General features: G+C 34.2%; 1 non-coding gene across 1 annotated transcript; it reads left to right on the top strand.

Annotated features, from left to right (window-relative positions):
• The first annotated feature begins 1034 nt into the window (after nt 1–1034).
• LOC128291198 (small nucleolar RNA R71) lies at nt 1035–1140 on the top strand. The gene has a single exon (XR_008280974.1). It is a non-coding gene; the product is annotated as a small nucleolar RNA R71 (small nucleolar RNA).
• The last annotated feature ends 13422 nt before the right edge of the window (nt 1141–14562 follow it).

Raw genomic sequence — 14562 nt, 5'->3', positions numbered from 1 at the left:
ACTTCCGCTTATTTGCTAACAGCTCCTTTAAAAATTTCATTGCGTTTGGCATCTGCGATAGAGCTTCAATAAACGATAATTTAATATGTAATTTTTTTAAGAGTTTAAGGAATTTACCAAATTGTTCATCTGAGCAGTCTTTCCTTGTCACATTGGGGTATGGCACACGAGGTTTATATTCGACATTCACTAATTTGTTTTTATTATGACCTACCTCACCTTGATCTCTACTCACTATAGTTTCTTGCCTCGATTCTGGCTTAGGCTCAACGAATCCTTCTTCGTCTTGAGCAGTAATTGCATTGATCTGTTCCCTTGGGTTGGGTTCAATATTACTTGGCAAGCTACCTTGTGGTCATTCGGAGATTAGTTTGGAAAGCTAGCCTATCTGAGTTTCGAGCCCTTGGATCGATGCTTGTTGATTTTTAAGTGCTGTCTCGGTATTTTGGAAATAGGTTTTTGACACCGAGATAAATTTAGACAGCATCTCTTCAAGGTTCAGTTTCTTTTCCTGTTGATAGGGTGGTTGTTGAAAACCCGGAGGATGTTGTAGTCTTTGATTTCCTTGACCGCCCCACGAGAAATTGGAATGGTTCCTCCAACCTGCATTATAAATGTTACTATATGGGTTATTTTGGGATCTAGAGTTATTGTTACCCATTTATTGAACTTGTTCCTCCTCGATGCAAGGGTTGAAGGGTTGATACTATGTGCATGCTCCTCCTCTATTCGTTTCACACCTCATTACTGGATGTACCTGAGTAGAACCAAGTAAACCATCAATCTTTTTATTTAGAAGTTCTACATGGTTCGACAGCATAGTAATCGAATCGACATTATAAACGCCTGCTTTTTTAGTTGGCTTAGTCCTCATGACTTGCCACTGATAGTTATTCAGTGACATCTCTTTAATAAATTCGTAAGCCTCTTTAGGTGTTTTGTTGTTGATGGTTCCCCCGGCTACTGCATCAATCATTTGCCTTGTCGAGGGGTTCACACCATTGTAGAATGTTTGAACTTGCAACCATAGGGGTAATCCATGGTGAGGACACCTTTGCAGTAGGTCCTTGTATCTCTCCCATGCATCGTAAAGAGTTTCTAAGTCTATCTGCACAAATGAAGAGATATCATTATGTAATTTGGCTGTTTTAGCCGACAAAAAATATATTAAAATTTTTTTCGGTCATTTGTTCCCAAGTAGTAATTGACCCTCATGGTAACGAATTCAACCACTATTTAGCTTTGTTCCTCAATGAAAAAAGGAATAACCGAAGACGAATGGCATCGTTAGAAATGCCATTAATTTTAAATGTATCACAGAATTCCAGGAAATTTGCCAAATAAGTGTTTGGATCCTCATCCTGCAAACCGTCAAACTGAACAAATTGCTGTATCATTTGAATTGTGTTAGGTTTCAGTTCAAAATTATTTGCAGCAATAGTAGGTCTAACTATAGTTGACTCAGTTCCTATTAAAGTAGGTTTAGCATAACATACATAGTACGCGGAGCAAGATTCTAATTAACAGCAATCGCGGGAGGTAGTGGATTTTCTTGGTTTTCAGCCATCTCCTCAGTTGTGGTTGAAGTATCATCCTCATGCTCGTTCTCTGTGTATCTTAAGCTTTGCCTTATTTCTCTTTGGTTTCTACGAACTATGCAATTGATTTCTTTGTCAAAAAGTAATGGTCCTGACGAGTTTCTTCTAGTCATAAACTATAAAAACCTGCCAAGATAAAGAAAAAGTAAATTAATAAATAAAAATAAAATAGAATTAACTTGCAAGAAAAATAAATGGCTAAAGTAATAAAAAATGAGTGTTCCTAATATCTTAGTCCCCGGCAACAGTGCAAAAAACTTGATCGCGATTTTCGTGACAGGTAAGTTTTATATATTTATAATTAATCATTCTTGAAACTAACTATTATCACGATGTAGGAAAGTGTACCTATCGAACAGTAGTATAGTTTTAGCAAGACCGGATTGTCGAACCCAAAGGAACTAAAAGTACTAGTAGTGACTGTCTTTTTATTATCTAAACTAAGAATTCACAGAAAATAGAATTGGGGAATTACTTTTGGAAAAAGGATTGAATTAAGACAATACCTAAGGAAGAATCCACCTAGACTTCACTTGTTATTTTGACTCCGAATCGGACGATTTATTCATTTAACTTGTTCCGTAGAGATCCCTAAGTTATGTTATTATCCCTATTCAAGACTAATAACGTCTAATCCCTAAATTGAATAATTGAGACTTTTCTCTAATTAACACCCTAGGGCTGCATTAACTCGATCTATGGATCTCCATATTAGATTTCACCCTAATCCGGTAAAATCTTGTCACCCTATCTCTAAGCGTGCAATCAACTCCGCTTAATTATGAAAAATGTACTCTTAGACAGGGTCTATTCCTCCTCTGAATAAGAGCTTATCTTGAATCAGTATCCTGGAATATCAAACCAAGAATTAAGAACACATAATTAAGAACAAGTTAAAAATTTATCATACAATTCAGAAAATAATAACAAGATTTGTCTTAGGTTTCATTCCCCTTAGGTATTTAGGGGATTTAGTTCATAACTAAAAAGGAAAACATATCAGAAGAATAATGAATACAAAACATAAAGAAAACCCAAAACTCCTGAAGGGAAATTGAGGGGAGATCTTCAATTTTGATGGTGAATCCGGCTTCTGAGATATATCAATCGGCTTCCCTTGAGCAGTTCCCTGCCTTCTTTTCTCCGCGTCCTTTTTCCTCTTCCTTTAGGGCGTATTTATAGGCTTTAGAATGCCTAAAAGCCCTCGAAATTAGCCTTTTCTGAATTGGACTCAACTTGAGCTCGGCAGGGACACGCCTGTGTGTGATTTCTTTAGGCTGTGCTCGAGCCTGTTAAAATGGCACGGGCGTGTGTTCTACCCGTGTGAGTCGTGCGTTGATTCTGCGAAATTGACACGGCCGTGTGGCCTGCCCGTGTAAGGAAGTCCAGGCCATGTTGATTTCGTACTTTGGCCCATTTTCTCTATTTTTGGCCTGTTTCTCGTTCCTTTCGCTCTCCTATACTCACCTTAGTATAAAACATGAAATTTAAGCATTAGGAGCATCGAATTCACCAATTCTAAGGAAAAATCATCCATAAAATGTGTTAAGCATGGGGTAAAAATATGTATAAATTACGGTTTATCAATCACACTATCACAGATCGGTGGCATATATAGCTGAACTCTCATAGATATGCTAGGTTTGTCTGAGAACTGAATAAACCATAGCTCTGATACCACTAAATGTAACACCCTTCACCCGTATCCAACTCTGGGATAGGGTTCGAGGCGTTACCAGACTTAAACATTCACAAACATACAAAACTGGGTCACCAAATTTTGCCTAAAATTAAAACTTTTCAAATGCATGCATATTGTTCCTTATGCAGGCCTTCGAGGCCTAAGACATACATCGGGACGGTTCGAGACAAAACCAAAAACATTCGATAAACTTTGGGTAACTTAATAAATTTTCTTGCTTTGGAAAGTCTCACGCCCGTGTGGGTGGGGCCATCTGGTAACACATGCCCGTGTGGCTTGGGACACGCCTGTGTCCTCAGCCCGTGTAGCTCTCTGTTTATGACATCAGCAAAATTGTTTACACCACACGGCCAGGCCACACACCCGTTGTAACAGCCCGTTTTTAGGATACTGGAACAGTGGTTTCGGGGTCACCAAATCCGACGAGTAGGTTTGTAAATATTATATTTAATATTTACGAGTTAATTGTGATTTTTAAAAATATTTTTGATATTGTGATATTTGTTTTATAAGTGATTTATTAAGTTCAAGTGGTATGACCCTAAGGTCAAGTGGGTTTAGGAAATGAGGTATCGGGACCTCATTTCTATAATCGAGTCGTAAATATTTTTATAAATATTTACAAAGGGGCAAAAAGATGGTATTAAAGTTTCGTTAAAAATTTTATCGTTTCGATAGTTAATTAAGCAAAAAGGACTAAATCGCGTAAAATGCAAAAAGTTACATTTTAATTATTTAAGTGTTTATTTTCCATGTTTTACTAAAGTAGAAGTCCCTATTTATCAATTAAACCATTACTTTATGATAGTGGAGATTGGTGGTTTGGCATATATGAAATTATGTATTATTATAAAGGACAAAAGGTAAATGGAATATTAAAATGTATTAAATAAAAATAAATAAAGTAATGTTTCAATTTGGACCCTAATTGGACCGGTGGTTTCGGGACCACGAATCCGAGTTAGAATAATATTTAAATATCATTTTCTATGTTTAAAATGTGTGAAGTTGCTTTTGTGAAAGTTTCGTTTAAAAATTTTAGTGTTTGGAGGTCGATTGATGAAAAAATGGTTTAATCGCGTAAAATGAAAAATTTAAGGGTTAATGTATAAGGGCCAAATTATGATTGTTTTTATATTATGGAATATTAAGGTTGCAATTTGGCCATAGATAGGAATTGGTGGCCGACCAATATGCATGGATTAATGACTTGAATTGTTTGTTATATTTTATGGCATTATGGTATACTTTAATATATATTAATATATTATATTTAATAAAAGGATGAAAGTGTTCATCTTTCTTTTATTTTTATTTGGCCGAAACTAAGAGAAAGAAAAGAAAGTTTCAGCTTTGATATTTTCGGTCCTTGCATGTTCAATTAGGTAAGTGATTTGAGTTTGGTTTTTGTTAATTTTTACACTTTTGAGATAGTTGCTTTGAATACTATAAAGGCCATGCTTGAAATTTTGAAATTGATGATATATTCATGAAGTGTCATTGTTAATAGTTTGATAAAATTTACGTTTGATGTGAGAAAATAAAATAAATGTGTTAGATTAACATTTTGGTATTGGGATTTTTGGTAATTTTGAGCATTTAGGGTTAAATTGAAAAAAAAATACTAAATTGAAGGACTAGATTGTGAAATTAGTGAAATGGGAGGATTTATATAAGTTTAGTGAACATTCGGCCCTAGCATTGTATATGCAAATTCTTCATATTTTGTGTTTTGAGAAAATTGGATTAAATTGTAAAAGTGCATAATATTAGGGGTAAATTGGTAAATTGCTCAATTATGTGTATTTGGACCTAAATGAAGGAAATTCTATTTGAATGAGATTAATTTGAAATTTTTAGATCAAGAACCAAAAGAGATCGGACGTATCGGGAAAAAAAAATCGTTGAGTAGTCGAATTCAACCGTCCGTCAAATCCGAGGTAAGTCGTTAAGCAAATATTTATTGTTGGTTTAAATAAATATAATTTATATATTTGTGTGAGCGAGTTGAAATATATAAAATCTTGGTGTTGTCGAATGCAAATAGAAATAATAAATATGAAAGTTTCACTAAGCATGCGAGTTTGGTTAATGAGCACTAAGTGTGCGAGTTTGATTATCGAGCACTAAGTATGCGAAAGAAAATATTAAGCACTAAGTGTGCGATTTCATGGCTTTTCTAGTTAAACAATAGCACTAAGTGTGCGAATACAACGGTGAAGGAAAATGATCGACGATCTAATTATCAAATGCAAGAGTAGTAGTGTAATATTTATGTTCGTAATAATGCAGTACGTAATCAAACCTTTGTGGTTGATATTATTGAACTTGAAATTATATGGTGGGTAGTTATAAATATAATATGTATGTTAGATTTGGAAAAATGAGAGATGGATGAGTTGAAAAGTATAAAATAAAATAAATAATAATAATAATAATAATAAAATGATATGATATATATATAATAATGTTTGATTATTTATTTTATATATGAGTGAACATTCGACTAGGTATTAAATGGTAAGATGGGAAGTGTTAAGTAATTATTATTATTATTTTTAGAGTTTATGTATATTCAAACATGTTAGGGATTAAAGTTGACTGATTGATATATATTGGTAGTCAAGTTTGGTTGAATATGTGATTTTAGTAGTAGGACTTGGTTACTCAAATTGAGTTTTTAATGTCTTTTAAATTGTTTAAATTGCTTATAACTTACTAAGCTAAAATAGCTTACTTTGAGAATGTGTTTATTTGTCTTAATTTTATAGATTTTGGACATTGTTACGTGCTCGGGATCATCAGTGAAGCTCATCACACTATCGTCTATATTTTGGTACTCTTGAAAGCTTAAGTTTAAACTTATGGCATGTATAAGCTATTCTATCTTTTGAATCCAATATGAATGAGAAGCTATTTAAGCCACGCGAAAATGGCTTAGTTATTATATGTTATGCTTGGTTTAAAATCTTCTTAGTTAGATGTTTTGATATGTTTGGTTTGATGGTTTAGTTGCGATTTTAATCCATTTGATAAATATAGATTATAATTTGCATAATTGATATATATATATATATATGTTCGGCTATAGGGTGTTAATTAATAGAACATATATACTTTTAAATTTGCGCATATGTCATTGTTGATATATGAATCGATTGAGTTATATCAAGTTATTATGATATTTGGATGTATTAATATGCTATTATAGGATGTGAATTATTCTTAAGATATAATTGGTGTTTTAATTATGCGGTTATACCCTACAAATGATAGATGATATGGAAATTAATACACTAGTGGTTGGTATGTGTTCCTAAAATTAGTTATATTAAAATGGTCAAATGCTTATGGCTTTGTAATTAGCAAATAGACATGTTTGGTTTTTAAATGAACTGCCAAGTATGTTTTATTTTATTTTTCTTTATAATATCAAATTTTAATCTTGTACATGATTTGAATAGTAAGCTATGTGAAATGTTTTATTTGGTTAAGTAGTACTTGTAAATAATTATGAAGTCAAAGGTTTAATATTTGATTTGAATTCGTTTGAACTTGGGGATTATAATTCGTGCATACAGTGTGATTAATAATTTATTATATCTTATTTTACGAATAAGATCTATAGAATTATGTGAATGTACGAATACTATGTTTTTCTTCGGTAATACCTCGTAACCCCGCCGGCGACGGACGTGAGTTAGGGGTGTTACAGTATGGATATGGTAATTGAGAGGTGTGGATATGCTTGGCAAGGATTGGCCATTGGAATGGTTAATCACTATCATAATTTGTGCTATTTATGCTAAAAGGGCTAGTTGAATCATGGAAACTATGAAATAGGTAAAGTCTACCTTAAAGGCAGATGCTGACAGCAGCAGTGATGTAGATTTGAAAAATCACTAAAAATAGTAGGAATGGAATTAAATAGTGAATAAATTATGTAAACGAACCTTGATGAATCTATTTTCATAGGAAAGTAATGAAATGATCATATGAATAGTATGTTAAGAGATATTTAAGTTTTCGTGAGACAGGGCCAGAACAGTTTCTGGATTCCCTGTTCCGACTTTGGAAATTCATTTTAAATTAACCAGAGATAATTAGAAGTCATGCCATATATGCATAGATTCCTTTTTGAGTCTAGTTTCTATAGAAACAAACGGCATCAGTATTGAAGCCCTGTAAAGGGAGATATCCAAGTCGTAGTGCGTGAAGATCAGAGTAGTCGAACCCTGAAATAGGGGATACTTTAACTAATAAAATGTACTAATTGGCTCAACCAAAAATTCTATAAAAAAATTTTTTAGATGGATATATGAGTCTAGTTTCAGGAAAAATTTACGAAACTGGTTTTCGAGTTTTGAAACTCAAGATATGATTTTTAAGGCGACAGTGATGCAGTAACCAGCTTGTCTGGAAATTTTTAAATGGACTGTGAAAATAAGTGATTTAAGTCTGCAAACCCCTCGTGTCTGACTCCAGCGACGGTCCTGGGTACGGGGTGTTACATCCGTGTACTAGGCCGTGTCCTCCACACGGTTGAGGCACATGGCCGTGTCTCTGCCCGTGTAGCTAACACTTAGGCTATCTTCCAAGCCTTATGTTGACCTTATTTTTCTCCCATACTTCTACACATCATAGGCAAAAATTATAACATCAATTTAATGTTTAATCAACCTTTGGTGAAATTCAATTAAATAATTTGCACGTTGTCATACATGTGTTTATTACCCAACACTTAATCTCTACACATTCAACAATTGTCCATGTTCAACCATTATCATCTTACTACCACGCCACACATTCACTCTATGGCCACGACCATCTCGAATGGTCCTGGGGAATTCATCATATACATGTGCCATATACTTCTCATACATAGTGAACAAGCATAATCACATAACCACATCACAAGACATTAACACATACCATTGAAAAATAGGCTTACAAGACAAAATCATTATAAGCCACATCTCATGGCTATATACAATGAATTAATATAAGCCAACATCTTGGCCAAAACATAAAAACACATATCAATAATTAAGTCCCTATACATGCCACTCACTTGAAAAAATTAAGTTTCAACAATATTCCAAAGATGGTAGCTTGATAGTGTGAGGTTGCCTCCAACGATCTCCAACCCCGAGTCGACCTGAGGACACTAGAAGAAATGGAAGGGGAAGTAAAATTTATGCTTAGTAAGTCCATATGAAAATAATAAGCATTACAACAACATGTTTTCTTAGGTAAAACAACTATAATTACACTTTTATTCATATTCTGGTCAAGCTGTCTACTTTAGTCATAGTCGATAAATTATTTATATCTCGAGCAAAAGGACTCTAAATTAAGATCCATTAATTTTCCTTAAAAATAGACTCATATATATTCTTACCATAAAATTTCCAGAATTTTTGCTCTAGCCAATAAGTATAGTTTATTCTTTAAACTCTCTCTTGTTTCGCTGTCTGACAGCTTCAAACTCTATCTACTAAAAATCAAATATCTCATAGTACGATACTCGGATAATGTTACCGTCTCTTTATATTGAAAATAAACTCATTAAGGATTTCATTCATATGAATTTTAACTTAGAATTTTTGTTTTACAATTTCTAGTGATTTTCCAAAGTTAAGATAGGGGAGTCTGGAATCACTCCAAATCTATCTCACAAGAATTCTAATATCTCATAATACATAATTCTTTTACTGACATCGTTTCCTTTATGTGAAACTAATATTTAATTTAATATATTATTCAGCCTCTAATTTGACTTCCACCATTTATGGTGATTTCTCAAAGTCGGGCTATTGCTGCTGTTCAACACTATTTTGGTGCAAAATCACGATAACTATCATAATTTCATTGTCACATTGATCATGGACTCATTATTTCATAAATCCCATATTCAATTACACAATGTAAGTTAACATGATATTGCAACACAATTCATAATCATAAGCATAAGGATGGTTCGTCTTTCAAATCTTTTCACTTGTTCATCATGTATACACATACAATGCATGAATTTGCTTACTTATCATTTATCACATTTCAATAAGGCATCACTTATGAGTATAATGTACGTACCTGTACATATCCATAGCATATCGATTAACTTTACCTTTATCACCACGCCCAACTCGGGACTTTCATTGTGTTATTCATTATAATACCCGTTGAATTTCTCAGAAATCTCAATGGATAATCCATTTACCGTCAAGTCATACAAGTGATCATCTCAAGTACGCACTCTTGTGAACCTCACATCTTACAGCGGGATTACCAGTCCAGGCTAAGTCCCCCGTAATATAAACTCATAGAGTTTAGTTGGGATTATCAGTTCAGGCTAAATCCCTTACGACGACATATACTCAAATGAGATCAGATCTGAATTACCTGTCCTGGCTAAATTCAGATCCTAATCAGATTACCCGTCCACGCTAAATCCTTAATGCACACATATTCTTCAGGAGGCTTGATCACTCAAGGAACACCCGTCCCGGCTAGATCCTTTTCTATATTTGAGATCAACGGATTACCCGTCCGGGCTAAATCCTTTTCTGCAACACATGTAGGATCTCAAGTCATGTAAGCCATGGTTTATCCTTCGGATTTCCCTTTTTATTCAACCAGGATTTTTCTCTTTTCATCAAGTATCTCATTATGCATAGCTGATCATGCAATGTACATCCAATTCAACACATTTCCATGTTTATTTAGACATTACTCCATGAAATAAACATGGTATTGCATACAATTATATTTAGGCATTTGTTACATTAGATAATCTTTGTATCAACTAAATAAATATCCATCACACAATGCTAACACATAAATTTAAGTTCAAGTATGAACAATAATATCATTGCATTATCATTGACATATGAACTTACCTCGGTTTCGAGTATGACTATTTATTTCGAGTTTGTGCTTAACCTTGTTTAACCTCGTTCTAAGCCCGAATCTTATTTTTCTTGATCTATAATATCACATTTAGCCTAATAATTAGTCAAATTATTCATATGGGTCCAAAAATCATATTTTTATAAATTTGCATTTTGACCCTTAAACTTTCACATATTTGCTCACATATTTGCACTTTTTCCTCAATGCTCATAAAATGATTTTTATTCAATTTCCTTGCATTTCAAGCCTATCCGAATCATTTTCATAACTATGGCAGCACCTAATTTCCACTAAATCACCCTTTTATGACCAATTTTACAATTTTTACAAAACGGTCCTTTCAGACGTTTTCATCAAAAACCGCTTAGTAAAAGTCGTTTATTACACACCGAGCCTTCATATTCTACCATTAATCATCAAAATACATGCATATCATTCATAATTAAATTTTTAAACACAAACCCTAGCTCAAATAAATGGTAGAAATAGCTAGAACATGTTACCGGGACTTCAAAAATGCATAGAACGTTAAGAACGGAGCTCGGAATCACTTACTATTGAGCTTGGAAGCTTGGCCAAACCCTAAAAATGGCTGATTTTGGTACATTCTGCTGAAGCAAGAAGAAAGGGACACATATGGGTTTTAAGATTTGTCTTTTAATTCATTTTACTCTTAAATGACTAAAATGCCCTTTTTACTATTCTTTCAAATTTTACCCAACCAAGGCCATTTTTGTCCAACAAGTTATACAATTATCTAATTTCCATTTAAGGACCTCCCATTTAAAATTTCATGACAATTAGACACCTCTAACATGTAGAACTCAACTTTTGCACTTTTTACAATTTAGTCCTTTTGACCAAATTGAGTGCCCAAAGTCAAAATTTTCAAACGAAATTTTCATGAAATCATTTCGTGAAATTTTAGACCAGAAAAATATAATAAAAAGAAATTTTCTTACGTCGAATTTGTGGTCCTGAAACCACTGTTCCGATTAGGCCCTAATTCAGGATGTTACACTTACTCCCTCTCATTTTCCGTTTTCTTATAGTGCCGCCTATCTAGCTCAAGGACCAACAGAAGTCAAAGATGTCGATCACACTATCAATTGAAGCATTCGGTATAGTTTGATTTATATTGGGCTTAGACTTTTCTATTTTTGTGTCATTGAGAACTGGCAAAATGTGTTGGCTTGGGTTAGAAACCCTTTATTTTGTATTAAGCTTCAAATGATGGCTAATATTCATTTTGATTTATATGCAAATATTTTATTTTCATAGATGAATAAAATGCACAAATGGAATGTTGTCTATTATGGCTGATTTGGTTGCATGAGACAGTCTTATATTGATTGTGGTTGCTATTATGTAGGCTGTGTAAGTAAGGGTGGCAAATAGGCTTGGTAAATAGCCTTATATTTTCCACACGGGTAGATACACGGGCATGTGTCTAGGTCGTATGTGATGCACGGTCTGCTCTATGGGCGTGTGGTCCAGCCCTGTGTCCCCTGCACGTGAAAATTTCAAGTTAGTATGCATGATAGTAAACACACGGGAAGAGACACAGCCGTGTGTCTCAGTCGTGTGAGGGACACGGTCTAGCACACAGGTGTGTGCCTTGGTTGTGTGACATTTTGGGTATGCTAACATCAGAAACATAATGTCCAGGTTTTTGCACACAGGCTAGGACACGAGCGTGTCATGGCCGTGTGAAGGACATGAGCCAGGGACACGGGCGTGTGCCAGGTCGTGTGAAAACCCCTGTAGGTGTGCATTTAGAATTAATTCCACACAGGTGGAGGACATGGGCGTGTCCCCGTATTTCTTAGGCCATGTGAGCCATACAGGCCATCAACATAACCATGTTGAAATGGCCACATGGGCGTGTGCCCTGTTTCAAAGTTAAATTTTTTTATAGATGGTTTGAGGACCCGGATTGATCCCAAATAGTTTTCAATGGTTGATTTGGGGCTTGTAGGCCTATAATAAGAAGTCTAAAGTTGAAATTGAAAAAGTTCTAAATTGGACGAAGTCTTGGTGACTTGGGGAACATTTGTGTGCATGAGATCGAGTTAGGTAATGCCTCGTATTCTGCTTCGGCGTGGGTTACGGGTATAGGGTGTTACATACATCATTCACATCAACATCACCAATATGTCTCTTTTCCAACCCAACATATATATATATATAAGAAAAATTATAATTATTAACATTTACACAAAACAAACTTTGATTAAATCCACACAAACCCTATACATGCCATATAAATCATATTGAACGTGCAAAAACTATCAGAATAGGCTGGATAGTGTGACTTGATGTGTTGATCCTCTACAAGGATATTAAACAACATAAGTAAGCTTAATGAAGCTTAGTAAGTTTGATAGGTTCAACATAAATCTTACCGAACGTACTATAACCCATCAATTAAATAAATTTATTGTAACATTTAGAATTAGGGCCTAGTCTAAATAGTGGTTTTGGACCACAAATCTGACACTAAAATAATTATTTCATGATCACTATGATGTCTAGGATATGAAAATAAGCATGTGTTAAAGTTTCATTAAGAAATTCTATGTGAAGGTGTCAAATTGGAAATTAGGGACCAAATTGAATAAATTGTAAAACTTGGATTATAGAAGAAATTTGTATGAAATTGCTTTGGAATATTAATTAGAGCTCCTTAAAGAGTAATTTTCCCAATTTTTAAGTTTTTGGACAAAAATGGGTATGCATGGAAAGTTTGGAAAGGTTAGTAAGGAAGAACATTTTGGTCATCTGGTTAATTAATGAAATAAAAAGGGAAAATCAAGAAAAAATTCACTCATTTTCTTCTCCATGCTATTGAAATTGAAGGAGTCTCCATAGCTAGGGTTTTCCAACATTTCAAGCTCAATAGTAAGTGTTCCCTAGCCTCGTTTTTAATGTTCTTTGTATTTTTGAAACCCTCGTAACATGCTCTATCTATTTCTACCCATATTTCAAGCTAGGGTTCATGTTATAAATTTGACCCATGCATGAGATAGTTGTCCTTTGATGATTTATGGAGGGTTATGAAAGTTAGAGGTTAGATAAACATCTTTTGCTAGGCGATTTTTCATGAAAACACCAAAAAGGGACCTAAATGAAAAAGGTATAAAATATGGGGTAGAAATGTGAAATACAAGAAAATGTGGGCTAGTATGAGCTTATAATACATTTGGCTAGGCTTGGGTAGCCAAGGAATTACATGTATTTCATTATACGAGACTTAGGACTAAATTGTAATATTGTGAAAGGTTAAGGGAAAAATGGTTATTTTTTCAGGGGTTTGTTTTAAATCCTAAAATGAAAAATGTGATGTATTAATAGTCTAATTTTATTGATAAAGACCCCGAGGAGCCAATTCCGGAGGTCGACCATGAAAAACGAAAGGTTTCGGAATAACCGAAGTACGAAACCGAAACGATCACCAGGTAAGTTCGTATAACCTGAAGTAAACTCTTAATATACCTAAATATGCATGTTCTTGAATGTATGAAAATTTAGATATTCATTGCATGATGATTCATGGAATGTGCTAGTGTAAATGAAAGGTGATAAATGTCCCGATTGAAATAGAAAAGAGAAATTTGATGGATAAGTTATGGCTTACATGACATGAGATCCTGCATGTTTTGCAGAAAAGGATTTAGCTCGGATGGGTAATTCGATGATCTCAAATAGAAGAATCTAGCCCGGACTGGTGTTCCTTAAGTGATCGAGCCTTCCGAAGAATATGGGTGCATTAAGGATTTAGCTTGAACAGGTAATCCGATTAAGGACTGAATATAGCCTGGACTGGCAATTTAGGTCCGAGCTTATGAGAGCAATTGTCTTGAAAGGGATTTAGTCAGGACTGGTAATCTTGACATTGCTCTATGAGTTAATACTATGGGGGATTTAGCCTGAACTGGTAATCCCACCATAAGATGTAAGGTTTGTGGGAGTGCGTACTCGAGATAATCATTTGCATGATTTAACGGTAAATGAACTATCCATCGAGATTTTCGAGGAATTCAATGGAATTAACATTAGAAATAGAAATGGAAATATTGAATTGATGAGCTCATCTAAGACTAATGGCATGATGTATGGTTATGAGACTAACTTGATGATTGAGTGCATGTGATAGGGAAACTATTTCATGCTTGTTGGAATTATTTCCTAAATATGGTTGTATGCTAATTAATCGATAAGTTTACTTTCTAGTTATCCTGACTTACTAAGCATATAAATGCTTACCCCCTTCTCTTTTCCCTGTCTTACAGAGCTCATGGACTCATGAAGATTGGAAGACGGTTGGAGAATCAACACACTATCGAC

The sequence above is a fragment of the Gossypium arboreum genome, chromosome 3, assembly GCF_025698485.1.
Source record: "Gossypium arboreum isolate Shixiya-1 chromosome 3, ASM2569848v2, whole genome shotgun sequence".
Taxonomy (NCBI): domain Eukaryota; kingdom Viridiplantae; phylum Streptophyta; class Magnoliopsida; order Malvales; family Malvaceae; genus Gossypium; species Gossypium arboreum.
Note: the sequence above shows the minus strand (reverse complement) of the source record. Positions and strands in the feature narration are given on the sequence as shown.